General features: G+C 46.4%; 1 pseudogene; it reads left to right on the forward strand.

Moving 5' to 3' along the window:
* LOC132342041 (serine/threonine-protein kinase PAK 3-like) overlaps nt 1-14,051 on the forward strand; it is a 56,486-nt pseudogene that overhangs the window by 10,227 nt on the left and 32,208 nt on the right.

The raw sequence follows: 14,051 nt of genomic DNA on the forward strand, positions 1-14,051 counted from the left end.
ATGGGTTTTCTTTTGGGAAGGGTATAAGAACATGACCTCAAGGCTGCAGGACAAACCATTTTTTGTTAGTTGGAAATTCCTGTTATTACCTTCCCATGCATAGTTTTTATTCTTTCTGTAATCTCAAATTATCTCAGTTCTGTGATTACTGCATCTCCATGCTTAGCTGCAAAACCCCAGTGTTAAAAGCCATGGTCATATTTTGGTTCAAAAATCAGAAAGTATTGACTTCAATATTGTCATGAGTTGGCATGAGTGCTTAGCCATGAATAAATATGGAAGGTAGTTGTCAGTGATTTTCAGCATGAAAATTATTTTACAGAAATTTTATATTTTATATATTTGACATTTTATAGACATTTTATAAACAGAAGTGAGAAGTGGCAAATAGTCAGAAAACTCTGCAACTGAAATCTGCTAATGAAACACCTCTCTTTCTACAGACCTAGCCTTTAAACACCTCTCTAAGATCTACGGAGTTCATGGGAACCTCTAGTATCTTTATTTATAATACCTTTAGTGCCTTTATTTTTAAAAATTGCTATTCATTATAATTTAAAGCTGTGAACACAAAAGGAATATTTAACTACATGCACTATCTTTAGACACTGCAATCAACGTTTTATTTTGCTCCACCATTCTCCAATATATTTGGGAAAATTATAATTTTGCAAACCTGTGTGTCAGTGTAGTTAAGCACAGTGGTATTGTGTGGATGGATGTATGTACAAAGCCTTGAGATAGCAAATATAAGTTCAGACTGTTAATTCTTACTAATTGATTAGGAGTGCTTTGGTTGATCTGATTTTGTGGTGTTGCAGTATCTCTTCTTTTAAGGCAGCCTGTAAAATATAACTCTCTACCCCACACATAAGGTATTCTGTCAAACAAAACAAAATACCTTGAGACAATTCTAGATTTTTGAGAATTATGACCCATGCTTTTTTTATGTGTTGTGACTGTTTATTGAATTAGCACTCCCAAAAGGCAAATTTGCATGCAGCAGTGGGGAACAAAGCGACTCGGAGCCCCTCATGCATGCAAAGGAGATCCCTTTATTGTAAAAATCGCACCCTTTTCACGCCTTTATTCTCAACCTGACACAACTGAAACCAAACTCAGACCTAACAGAACTGAACAGAAAGAAGGCACCCATTGGCTGGCTCAGCTGCAGTGCTGCTGTCTGCACGTCCTACCATCCAATCAGCTCCTGCTCAAACGCTGTCCACGCGCTCCTCCAGCCAATCACAATCCCACTTCCAGCTGTCACTCCGCTGACTCTCTCCTCACTCCTAACCACCTCTCGCCCCCCAAGCGATTTCTGCCTGTCCAGCCCACAGCTGTGCCTTTCCCATGGGAATTCTGGGTGGCATCAGCCTTAACCACTCTAATCATTTAAACCCCCTACCCTACATCTCCCCCCTCTTTTTTTCTAAAGCAACAAAAACCTATTAGGAAAAACCTAAACAACTCCTAAGACATTAATAACAGTGACAACAATAGTAACTAGAAGAACTTTTCAAAAACTGTAACATAGGCTTATAATAAATTAACAATATACACATTGATTCAGGACCCTGCGGCAGAAGGCCACACAAAGACCACGACAGCATCCGCTTCCCATGATGGCCTGTGGAGATGCAGGCATAGCCTCTTCTCATGTCAACAAGTCCAGTGGTCCTTTCCATTCTGCCGTCAGTAAGTCCTTTACCATTGCAGGAGGTTTTATTCTTTCTGTCGAAATAATACTGCCTTTCACACACAGTTTTTCCTGTCTCATTGCAATTTAAAAACTGAGGACATATAAGGGTTTAGCTCATGAGGACACCCCACCTCCCCCTCTTTATATTTTTAAATACCAAGGCAGAGCCTGTCATCCCTTTCATCACAATCCATTGCTTTTATTTGATTTTTTTTCCCTTTGTGCAGCATCAATTTGTAACATAAGCCAAGCTTGCATCCAGCCTGATGCCACTGATCCTGCCACTGAAGAAGTGGAAGGAGGAGGAGACAAGATGGAGTGCAAACCATTCAGGAGACCATTTTCTCCAATACCAGTTTAGAGTAGGATTGTAGAGTAGGACTGCAAATAAATAAGACTTCTGAAAGTCTCAACTCCTTGAGAAGATTCCTCTCCTTCTGACCCTGTGAGAAAGCTAAACATTTCCTTCTGAATTGTCAGTTTTTTCTTAAAGATGCAAACAGAAATTTATGGCCTCTTTGGAATATGGCCCACTGGCCAATATTTGCCCAAGCGTGGCATTTCTAGTTGAGGCAGAAAAGGCAATGGCATTTGCAGGAAGACCAAAGGAGGAGAGGGGCAGCCAAGACGTCCTGTGCAGATACAGGCCTTCAGTCGTGACTCAAGAGCATTTGGTGGATTCTTGCCACTTGGATTTGGATCCCTAAGTGCAATGTCTTTGGCAGAAGGAGAGCCTTACTCAAGTGAGAAAGCAGAAAGATCAGGGAAGGGTGCTCGGGAAGGTCTCCTGTGGTGCAGAGCTGTCAGCAGCGCCTGTGAGGTGCGAGTGGGCCCGGCCTTGCGGAGCCCCAGCAGAGCCCCGGCAGAGGCCGGAGCAGCCTGAGCCTCGGCAGAGGCAGGCTGGAAGGAGGCCCAGGTAGCTGCAAAGGGCAGCAGCCGGGCCCTGGGTGCCTCTTCCTGGGAGCGGGCGAATCCTCGGCTCTCAGAGCCCAGCTGGCAGCTGGCTGCTCCCGAGGGGAAGCGCAGCCGTGCTGGGCACAGCCCAGACTGGAGGCATTGGTCTGGAGTGTGCCCAGGAGCAGAGCAAGGCGAAGGGCAGCCCAGGGCCGCTGGTCGGCTGAGGATTCCTCCTCTTCTGCCAGCTGCCCTGTAAGTACTGGGAAAGGTCAGCAGTGTGCGCAGCACTCTGGGCACCGGGGGAGGGAGCCAGGCTGCTCGGCAGGCTGGAGCACAGGGCAGCCTCCTTCAGGCACAGCACTTCTCCCAGGGGAAGCGAAGCTGGTGGGAGGCAGTGACAGCTTGGCAGGTCACATCTGCAGGAGCCAGTGCCTCACGCAGCTCTGGGAGGAAGTGCCTGCAATCCTGCAGTTCTGCACTGAGCCAGAGCAAAGGGGTGAGATGCAGAGGATTTTGCAGAAATATTCAGGGCCACCGGGCTAGCCTGCTTTGTGCTGTCTGGCGCACGCCAAGCGCTGTGCAATGCAGCTCTGAGCTGCTGGGAGAGAGGGAATCGGGGATGTGCCTGAGGGTTTTGCTTGAGTAGTGAACTGATTTGGAAGTGAGTGCAGAATAATTTCAGTACGGAATCTGTGTTTTCTTCATTAATTTCAGAAGGAAAGTTGTAATGTGTCTTCACTCATCAATAGCACTTGGCAGGATTTTTTTGGCAAAATGCTTTTGTGTTGTATTCCCAGAAAAGGACGGAGAGGCGTTGGGAAAATGTTTAAGTGTAACAAATGGGGCTTAATCTTGTGAATTCTTTTAGCTTTAACAGGCGGTACTGAACCCTATATTCCCCCATTCAGTGCCAAATGTGTGCAAGTGGCTATCTTAACCTTGAGAACAAAGAGAAAGGGCATTCTAAGAAGGCAGATGAAATGCATTCAAGGGAAGAAAGTGTTTTGAGGATGCTCTTGACTAGTAAAGGAGAATTTGAGGAATGGAGTATTTGTCAAACAACTATGTCCAAGGCCCTGCCATATTTGATCCATATTTGAGCAGGCTGACAAGGCAATGAAGAAAAGTATCTGGTTTAACATGTGGGAACTTGACCCTTTGTCCTGATTGAGGGCAAATTTGGGAGAGAAGCCCCAAAGGGGTTCCTCTAGAAAGCACATTCAATTGGCCGCTCTCTCAAGCAGTTTGGGAAAAATACCTCCTTGGCTAAAAGTGGAAAAAACTGTTGATTAAGCAATAAAACCTAAACAATATTGAACAATAAAACCTCTTGCCGCTCCAAAAGAGGGACAAACTCAGAAAGTCCGTGGATGTAGCTCAACTCACCCAGTCCCTTATCAATCCTGCAGTGCTGGAAATGCCGCGGCCCAGGCCCGGCCCGGCGGGTCACAGGTGTGAGCTGCTGGTGCTCTTGTGGTGTTCAGTCTGGAGAAGGTCTAAACAGGTCCAAAGAAAAAGGGAAAAAACCCCACAGTCCAGTGAACTTCTTTGCCTCAGCTAGCTAAAACTAACTAAAAGCAAACGAGGGCTCTGTCCTGCTATCTGTCCATTTGCAGACATCACAGTCCAGGAGCAGGAATGTGGAGGAGTGAGTGCAGTTTCTGAAAAGAAACTCCATGCTTCTTCTCTCCCCCTTCACTCTTGGAACAAGTGTTAAAGGTGCAACACTTATTATTCAGCAAAACCAGAACAGATGACTGGGGATACAAGCACCATATAGCCAGGACAGCCTTAAAGAGAAGCAATGTATTGGTCCATCAGTGGGCAGTCAAGTTTTGAAAGGGGAACAATGAATAATGGAGCCCTTGGGGGCAGGGAGTCGATATGGTGAGCCTTCATGGCCTCATCTCACCCGCTGGCCATGTGTGAGCTGATGCTGTAAGTGGGAAAGTTCTACTCCTGAGCAGGAGATATAAGGCCTGGTTCTGGGGTGGAGGGGTGAGAAGGATGAGATGCACACTGTTTTGATCCAGGGGATTTCCTGCAAGTGTACTGCCCACCTGCCCCTGCTGCAGAGTACCATGGTCCATCTCCTTCTCCTGCTCAGCAGATTTTTGGGAATCCAGGGGTTGGTATGTATTATTTGCTTTGCAGGCGTGTCTTAGGTTCTTCTGTGCATGGGTCTCCTCCTGAACCAGTGACAGTGAACACCAGGGAGCTACAGTACGCTCCTACTCTGATGTCAGTAAATTCTGAGAAGTGATTTAAATACATCAGATAAGTTGGGGTAATGTTTAGCCTGTGTGTTTCATCAAAGTATTGAATATGTCTTAATTCCATGGATCCAAACTAGTAAGTGAGATTGCTGGGTGTGCAAGTGTTAGAGAAGTGATTCCCTATGCACCGAGTACTAAAATACAGTATTGTCTCCTTTCTAACCCTGAGCTGGCAGCAGGGATGGGGCCCTGCTTGGTAACTTTCATTTTGGCAACTTCTGGTAGCAGGTTCAGAAAGGTCAAAATGAAACATTTTCAGCTGTTTTCCTCTGGTTCACATTTTTGGGAGCCAAGGTGGCCTGGGTGTGTGCAGAGCAGTGCAGCCCCACAAACCCCACAAGTTGTCATGCCTTGTTCCCAGGTGTGCCCAGCTCTGGCAGGAGAAAGAGCCTGCAGCGCAGTGGGCACCATGCCCTGCCCAGCCAGGGCTCTCTGGCCCAGAGCAGCAGCCAGGCCAGCACGGTTCAACCCTCTCCTGTCTTGGCTTTCCCTGGGACACAGAAGCCTCTGGAAATCAGCACTGCCAGTCACGTTCCCAGCCTGGAGCAGCTGCTGCTGGCGGGAAGATGCTGCCAGTTCGACTGCTTCCAAAGGGGAATAAAGGCAGAGATGTATATGCACCAGAGCCGTAGGCATGTCCAATGAATGTGCAAATATATGGGAAGATTTTTTATGAATGATTTCAGCTGTTATGCCAAGAGTGCCTTCTCAGCCTGGAGCAGCTGCTGCTGGTGGGAAGATGCTGCCAGTTCGACTGCTTCCAAAGGGGAATAAAGGCAGAGATGTACATGCACCAGAGCCCTAGGCATGTCCAATGAATGTGCAAATATATGGGAAGATTTTTTAGGAATGATTTCAGCTGTTATGCCAAGAGTGCCTTCTCTCCTGGTTCTGTGCAATGCTTTGGGCCATTTTCTTGGTCTGGTTTCCTTGGCTTGGGTCCCATCTGAGTGCTCAGTTGGGGTACAGGCTGTAGGTGCTTTGTGAACTCTTGGAGTTACTTTTGGATCCCTTGAACCCATAAGGGGAATTTGTTCTGCTTATTGACAGTGGACAACTTCCCAGGCTGTTTTGTTTGCTGTAGGGAAGGTTGTTATTGCCTGGCATAAATTCACTGACCAGCGTAGAGCGTTTGCTTTGTGATGTCAGGGCATGGTTGCCACCTTGTCGTGGTGACATGAGAAGGTTGTCTTGGTGCATGGAAGGCCTGAGTGTCAGAGCAGCCCTAGAGCTTGCTCAGAGCAGCAGCATCCTCCTGCTAGAGGCATTTGTCAGTGGACAGTGGACACTTGTGCACTGACTGACAAGAACCTTACTTTTTCTACTGTTGGAGCACAGCCTGCAAACTGCAGAGTATTACTATAACAATGGAAGAACTGATTGGTTCTTTTATTGCTGCATTTACAGTTTATTATTCTGGCTCTTATTTGACTACCTGGCACGTAAGTAGAGGTTTCCCCTGGGTGTAACCTGACTTGTCTTTTGTATGTTTTCCTGCTCTTTCTTAGTGACTGAAGTTCTGATTTAGAAACAGAAAAAGCATTAGGATGCCACTGGTTTGGTAAAGCTCCTGTCAACAGGTTCAGCTAAAAAGGGGGTAACTATAGCCACAGGGGCAGCATTTGCAAGGGAACTGTAAGGGATTCTGTTTCCACCACGGGAGAGTCGGTGGCAACAGTCTGTCATTTCCTCAATTTGCTGGGACAAACAAGACAGCTTTGAAAATGTAGACTGGAAGATCTTCTTGGAAGGCCATCTAGAAATTCGGCAGTTGGTCCCAGGAATCAGGGAAAGCTTCTTTCTTTCTACATTTTCTCATGAAAGGATTTGACTGTCTAACTTGATCTTTTACTGAGTGCTAAAATAGTGATTTTCCCTTTGCAAGTAAGTTCAAACTCCAAAGCAGTGAGTGTCTGCTCCTGAACCCTGGAGCTGCTGCTGTGCTGTTTCCCAGTAGAACTGCCGCAGCTCTGGGGGATTTTGGGGAAGCTTTTATGTGCAACTGTTTCCAGCAAGTTAATGAGAACTAGTGCATACAACTGATTTTTAAAAAGAGTACCTGAGGGAGAGGATAAGAAAAGCTGCTTTATGTGTTTGGTAGAACAGGAGCATAGAGTGTTGAAGAAAAATTTGCATTTTCTTGATAATGTTTGTACTCATTTACTAGCAAAACAGGCCAAAGTGTAGGCACAACCAAGAATATTGTCCTGATCTCTTGCTGGCTGTGTGAATGAAACATGTCTCCTTGAGGGAAGTTGTGAAATGGGAAATCACATCTGTTTGAGTTGACTTGTTCTGTAGGATTCAGCAGCCCAGGCAGTTTTCTTACAGCATCTGGTTCATTTTCCCTGCCCGCTACAGGTCACATGAAGAGTGCAATCTGTGGTGCTGATCCTGAGGTGAGTGAGAAAGGAACAATTAATGTTCCTGGTGTTTAAGAATTGCAGAGCAAGCTGTCAGTTTGGCCAAAAGCAGTAAACTGTGGAAGGGCAGCTGGGAACGCAAAAAAAAAAATTCATTTAGACAACTGCAGAAGCACAAAGCAAGGCATCACTGGCAAATCCCTATTTTAAAATTACAGAATTTCAAATACAAAAAGTTCAGATTTACAAACAGAACATTGTTACGCATTAGTAGGCAGCATGAAATGTTCGTATGACAGCAATTTGAAGTACAATTCAATTAGCCAATCATAATTCAGTAGGTGTGTCTTAGAATGCCAATGCAATCCAAACCTCTGATTTCTCCTTAGAAGATGTGGTGGTAGATCTGAAAAGAAATGAGGTTCTCCAAAAGTGGAGTGGCAGCCACTCCACTTTTGAAACATCCTCTCACTTGTTTTTTAGAGAGCATGAAGCAACAGCTGAACACAGAGCTTTAGACAGCTCACACTAGGATCACTGCAAGGGAGAAGAGGATGGAGGAAGAAATGAAAATCATCAGAGAGAAAGCTAATCGCCTCCTTCAGTCTGTCCAAAAGCAACTGAGTGAAAGAGGGATGCAGTCACTGCAGTCAGCAAACCGGTGGTTTCTGCCCTTCTTGCCTTTCCAGTGCAGAGCAACAGGGAGTGGGGTGATGCCTCTGAGTGCCATCCTGCTGTAGTGTGTATTAGAGTCACTCTGAAGGACATTTCCTGGTGTGCTGATTCTCTACTGCTGCCCTGGATAGTGGGACTTGTCCTTTGGCCTTTTGGCCAGCAGTCATCTAAATTGATTCCTGCTGGCCTGTTCCTGCTCTCCTTGTTTCTTGAGGTGTTTTTACAGGGGAACATGGTGACCCAGATGGAGGATTGAAGCAAGCTGTCTGTATCTCCTGTCTGTCTGTCCTTTCCCCTTCCTCACAGTCGATGACTCTTGGCTGATAGGGACAAGCTGTAGTCTCTGACTGCTTTGTTCTGTTTGATTTGAGGTGCAAATGTTGACATCTCACCTGGCAGCCAGCGAAGACTTCCAGCGAATGACTGGCCATGAAAGGCCCCAAGTTAGGAGTGAGGCACAGGTACCGTCCCCACCAGAAGTGCTACAGGTTAAGCATGACCTGAAGATGGTGCAAGAAAAGAAGACAGAATGGGTGGAGGCAGAACATTTGAACAAGGAGCTGCAAGTGTGTCTGCAGCCCTTGGAGGGGGAAAGGAATCCTTGAGAGGAAGTAGAATGGTGCTTGTGGCAGTCATCCTTCAGAAAATCCATGAAAATGGAACATGAATCTGGCCATGAACTTGAGTAAAACTAGCCTTTGGTTTTGACCCATCCAGTTTGAGAAGTGGATATCAGAAAAAAACCATTGAAGAGCCCTGCATGTGGCTGACAGCACCTTCCTAAGGGCTTGCATTTCACAAAGGGATCTCAGGGAAATCTCTGCCAGCCACCTTTCTGACATAAACTCATTTCTTGTCCCAGATCTCCACAGGCTCTGTCACCAAACCAGCAGCAGCAGCATTGTCTAAAGGAGCCTTTGCTCCCCGACCTGAGAAGCGGAGCCAGGGCAGTTTGTTCACCTCCCGCACTGAGCCAGCTGCTGCTCAGCAACAGGAGACCGAGGGTGACTCCCTGGAGCTGCTGAGTACGTCTGCTCTATTTCCTGTCTGAGGGACAGTGCAGTGTGTGCACGTGTCAGCACAGGTGTACCAAATGTTTCTCCTGAGTTTGGTATCACAGGGACATTTAGGACTCCCCAGAGGAGCTGCTGTAGAAAATCAGTCTCTCTGCTGGCCATCTGTGTTCAGAGCTGTCTGCCTGATTGTTGTTGCTGTTACCCAGCCGACCACAAAGGGCTCAGAGCTCCAGGCACTGGGGCTGCCTTTTGTATCTCCTGGAAGCTCGGATCTCTGCTTTAAAGTCAGCATCTTGCATTTTGTTTCCCTCAGGGAAAATAGTGAAGAAGGAAAATCCCATCATGAAATTCACTGAACTGGAATATATTGGCAGCGGGTGAGTCCAACCTCAGTTACTTCTACACAGCCATGGGCCAGGTATTTTTCTGGTGGAATGTCTATCCAACATGAAGTCAGGCAAGCTGCAAACAGACATCTATCCCCATGTTCACATACTGGGGATTGATTGTCCCATCTCTCAGTGCTGCTCAGAATTTGTGTGTGTGCTCAGAAGGCATTGTCAGAGACACCTCCATGCTGCCAAGGTCTTGCCTGCAGCAAGGAAAATCTCTTTGTCTCTCATGTATGGGACAGTTCTGTGTTCATTTCCTTAGCATCTTTGTATATCTCTATATCATACTGCCACACTAATAAAGGGGAAGAAACTTGTTTGCCTGAAGGAGAAACCTCCTCCCTGATAGCTGTCAGATAACAGTTCTCAGGAACATTTCTTTCCAAGAGTTTGCTGAAGGAAATACTCTGTGGTCAGGATAAAAACTGAACAGTTTAGAAACTGAAACCCGAGATGAAAGAAGAAGCTCTGTTTTTGAGCAGAGGCAGTAAACCCCAGCGCTTCGAGAACAGGCCCAGTGCCCATGCACTTGAGAAGAAAATGCATCATGTGCCTTCTGGCAGAACCCTCCTGCATCCTGCAGGTTTTAGGCACTTACAGCAGAGATCTCCTGTGTGGGCTGGCTTTCAGTGCAAGATCTAAATGGCTTCTACTTTCTTTGCTTCTGTTTTGTTTCTAGGACTTTTGGAGATGTTTGTAGAGCACTCGACAATGCCACAGGAGGAGAGGTAAATGTCAACAGCCCCTGCAGACTCTGATGCTCTTGAGGGCCTTCCCCTCTGGGGGGTGGGAGCTGTGGCTGGAGCTTTGGGTAGAGCTGTGCTGAAAAGGCACAAGAAGCACAGACTGGTAGCAGCCTGCAAAATACATCTGGCACAGTCTTTGTCCTCCTCAGCTGCCGGAAGAAAGGCATGGAGGGCAGCGGTTCCTTCCAGACAAGGAGGCGCTCACTCGCTCTTCTTTGCTAAAACAAGGGTGGTGCCTTAGAGCACCTCCCTGCTCTTTGGGGCTACAGCTTCAGAGTCCTGAATTCTCATTTCTGACTGCCAGCAAATACATCTGAAAGTTACTGGTAGTTCCTTAGCCACCTGCTGTGTGCACTTGGGAACTGCATGTAGGGAGAGATCTGCAAGGTGTCCCTAAAAGCCCTAAGCCCTGCCCATAGCCCAAGATGTATCCACAGAGTATTAAGGCATAGATTACTTCTTCTGAATCCCAAACAAAGCAGCAGGGAGTGTGGTCAGAGCTTTGGGGGTGATAGCTGAGACACACACCACTGTTACCAAGTGGAAAAGGCAAAATGTCAATGGCCCCGTGTGTCCTGTAACAGCCCCCAAGGAAGCAGAGAAATGGGCTGTTGGAATGTCAGCTCCTAATTACTGCAGTGCCTAATCACAAGGCAGTTTAGCGCAGCCCAGCTGTGTCATTGCAAAATCACTTGCTCCATGTGTGTTGTGGTCTCGTGCCACCAGCTTCTCAAGTTACTGATTTTCAATGTCATTTTAGGTGGCCATAAAGAAAATAAATCTAAAAGGGTGGAGGAAGAAGGAACTGAAAGTCAATGAACTCATGGTCATGAAAATTAATAGGAATCCCAACCTGATCAACTATTTAGACAGGTGAGTTTTTCTCAATGTTTCTTTACATATAGTAAACATGCAAGGTAAAATCCCACTTTGGTCACTGGCAGAAAGTAGAGCTGTAATTACTGGCTAATTATTATTGCTGTGCTCATCTCTAATGGATGGGAAAAAAGTGCATCTTCTCTGCATGAGTCTTTCCTGGAATACATAGTTTGAGAATTCTTCAAAAACCTGGATCAGTCATATCTTACTAAATTAATAACCGTAAATTCACAGCCACCACTGTGTTTTGGGGCTTGATTTTTTTCAAGTGTCTTTTTATGACCGGATAAACTAACATGGATTTCCCTTGAATTGTCCCCTCTTTTTCATTGCTTTGCATGCCAGGAAGAGTGGGTGCTTATCTCCAGAAACACACAGTGAGACAGGCTTTTTAATCTGTTACTAAACTGCATTTTTTGCTTGCTGGCCATTTTAGACATCTCCTTTTTCACAGCAGTGCCTTTCTCCTCCAGACTGCACAGTTTGCAAACAATGCACAGCCGAGAGGGAATGTCTATTTCTTTGATTCTGGCCTTGTCACAAAGGGACCTGGAAACAAGAATCAATCAAGAAAACAATCTAGCCATGCATGTTCATCTCCATGCCCTTGTTTCCTTTTTTCAGCTACCTTCTGGGTGAGGAACTCTGGCTGGTTATGGAGTTCATGGATGGAGGCACTCTGAGCGATGTCATCAGCAAGACCCACCTGTCTGAAGAGCAGATGGCAGCCATCAGTCGGGAGGTCAGCAATCCCATCTGTGCTTCTGAGGGCTTGGGAAGAATTGTCTGGGAAACAAGGGGCTCTGAAGAGGAGAGGTTTCACGTGCCAAGCTTTGTTTCTGTGTGGCTGGTATGCTGTGGGCAAGTCAAAGCACTTAAAGTTAAATGCCTGCCAGTGCCCCTGTACTCACTGTACTCAGTTCTTGTACTCTTATCTCCGGCTGTTATACTCTCGCTCTGCCTCTTGTATTTGCTGTGGTCCACCTTGCCTCTCTAAATATTTGCCTGGAGCCTTTCTTCAGTGCATTCCTTGCCTGTGAAAGCAAAGGTGCTTGTGGCAGGATTTGAAACGAAGAGTAAAGAAAACAGACAGACTCATTTCTCACAGTCCTCAGCTGAAAAGGATAGTAGTGCGGCCAAAATGCTTTTTTCTTCAGGAAGGTGACTGATGTGATACTTCCAAGTCTGTGCTGAGGCCACTAATAAAACCTTTGTCATGCAGCCTCCCATCCAAAAGTTGAGCCACTTCACCCCAAAGGAAGTGTGTTTTTCTTTCTTGGGAAAACCCTCATTTGTCTTCTGCATGGAGATAGCATGTCCACTACAGCAGCTGTCATCCTGGCTGGTTTGCAGGGAGCAGTCTACAAGTGCAGGTGCTGTTGCTCTTTCAAAAGCTGACATGCCTTTCCTTAGGAAGGTCCTGCTCTGCAAATGTTGGAGCAGCAAGCTCTTCCTCTCAGTGGCACTGTGTTCTGCCATTACTCCCCATTCCCCTGGGGAAAGGGAATCTTTTAGATTCTTTGTTTCCTTTCTTGTGTGATGAAATCACATCACTAATTTTTGCCCTCCTGTTTCTGTTTTCTCTCTCAGTGCCTGCAAGGACTGGATTTTCTCCATTCAAACCATGTGATCTACCGAGATATGAAGAACTGCAACATCATTCTCCGAACCAACGGCTCTGTCAACCTGGGTCAGTATATTCTTGGTCAGGTGCAGCGTTCCAGGGATGTGGGGCTGCTTTGAGTGACTGCCAGCACCCCAGAAGTGGTGCGGGTGGCAGTGCAGGACCCCTGCTGTGAGCTGAGGGCACAGTTGCAATGTGCACAGAGGTATGACAAGGAACCCCAAGAAGTCAAGACTGCTGTTGGTCTGCATGTGTCCCTTCCAGAGGGAGGCAGCCACGACCTAAAGCTTCAGGGGAATAAAGTCCACTGCTGTAAGTAGCGTTAAAAAACCCGGTATTTTTTGGAAGTGGCCAATTCCATACTTCCTTGGCTAAAACCCCAAGGAAAGTGAGTGTGGACAGTTCTCCAGGACATTCAACAGCACATCCTTAGCCTGAGAGGGGAAAATTCATTTGCTTGGTTTCCTAATTGGAGCTGGCTTTCATGGTTTGTTGTTTTCTCCACAGCTGACTTTGGCCTCTTTGTTCAGCTCACCCCTGAGCAGAGCAGACAGATCTCTGTGGCCAGCACTTCTGGGTGGATGGCGCCTGAAGTGCTGACAGGTCAACCATATGGCCCCAAAGTGGACATATGGTCTTTTGGAATCGTGGGCATCGAAATGGTGGAACGAGAAGTTCCTTACAGGAATGCAACTCCTGTTTCGGTAAGGAGCAAATACTCTCTGATCCTGCTGTCTTTCTCACCTGTCCCACATTCTGTGTGCCATTGGACAAAATCCCATTGCCATCTGCTGGCACCACTTCCACCAAGGTCCCCTACTAAAAATGTCCCTGCAGTACATAGGCATCCACTGTAGATTCGGTTGCATCAGAAGGGAAGTGGCAATTCAGAAACCTAACCAGTTTAAGCAGTTCAGAAACTTGCCATTTTGACCTCCAGCCATGCCTGACATTTCTGATTTGCTTTTTGAACCCTGTTGGAGCTCTCTCTCTGAAGGACCAGAATTTTTCAGTGGAACGGTTGGATGTGTGATAAATATCCTCTAAGTGGCAATTCAGAAACCTAACCAGTTCAACCAGTTCAGAAAGTTGCCATTTTGACCTCCAGCCATGCCTGACATTTCTGATTTGCTTTTTGAACCCTATTGGAGCTCTGTCTCTGAAGGACCAGAATTTTTTAGTGGAACGGTTGGATGTGTGATAAATATCCTCTAAAATGGAGGTTGAGTTTCAGTTTTACAGAAAAAGCGAAAAAGAAACAGCCACCAAAGCATAGCCCAAGTAGTCCTGCTTTCTTTTTCCTTTTTGAACCACAGCACATCAATTTTCCTCCATACTGTAGCATCTTTTCCAAGTCCTGTTTCAGGTTTTCAAGTCATCTGTACATTGTTCAGTCACATGTGTGGGCGGCCTGGATAAGTTTAGGATGTGTTTTTCTCCAACTGCAGTTAGAATTGTACGCTAAAGCCTTGGCTGTTTCT

The sequence above is a fragment of the Haemorhous mexicanus genome, chromosome Z (assembly GCF_027477595.1).
Source record: "Haemorhous mexicanus isolate bHaeMex1 chromosome Z, bHaeMex1.pri, whole genome shotgun sequence".
In the NCBI taxonomy this organism is placed as follows: Eukaryota; Metazoa; Chordata; class Aves; order Passeriformes; family Fringillidae; genus Haemorhous; species Haemorhous mexicanus.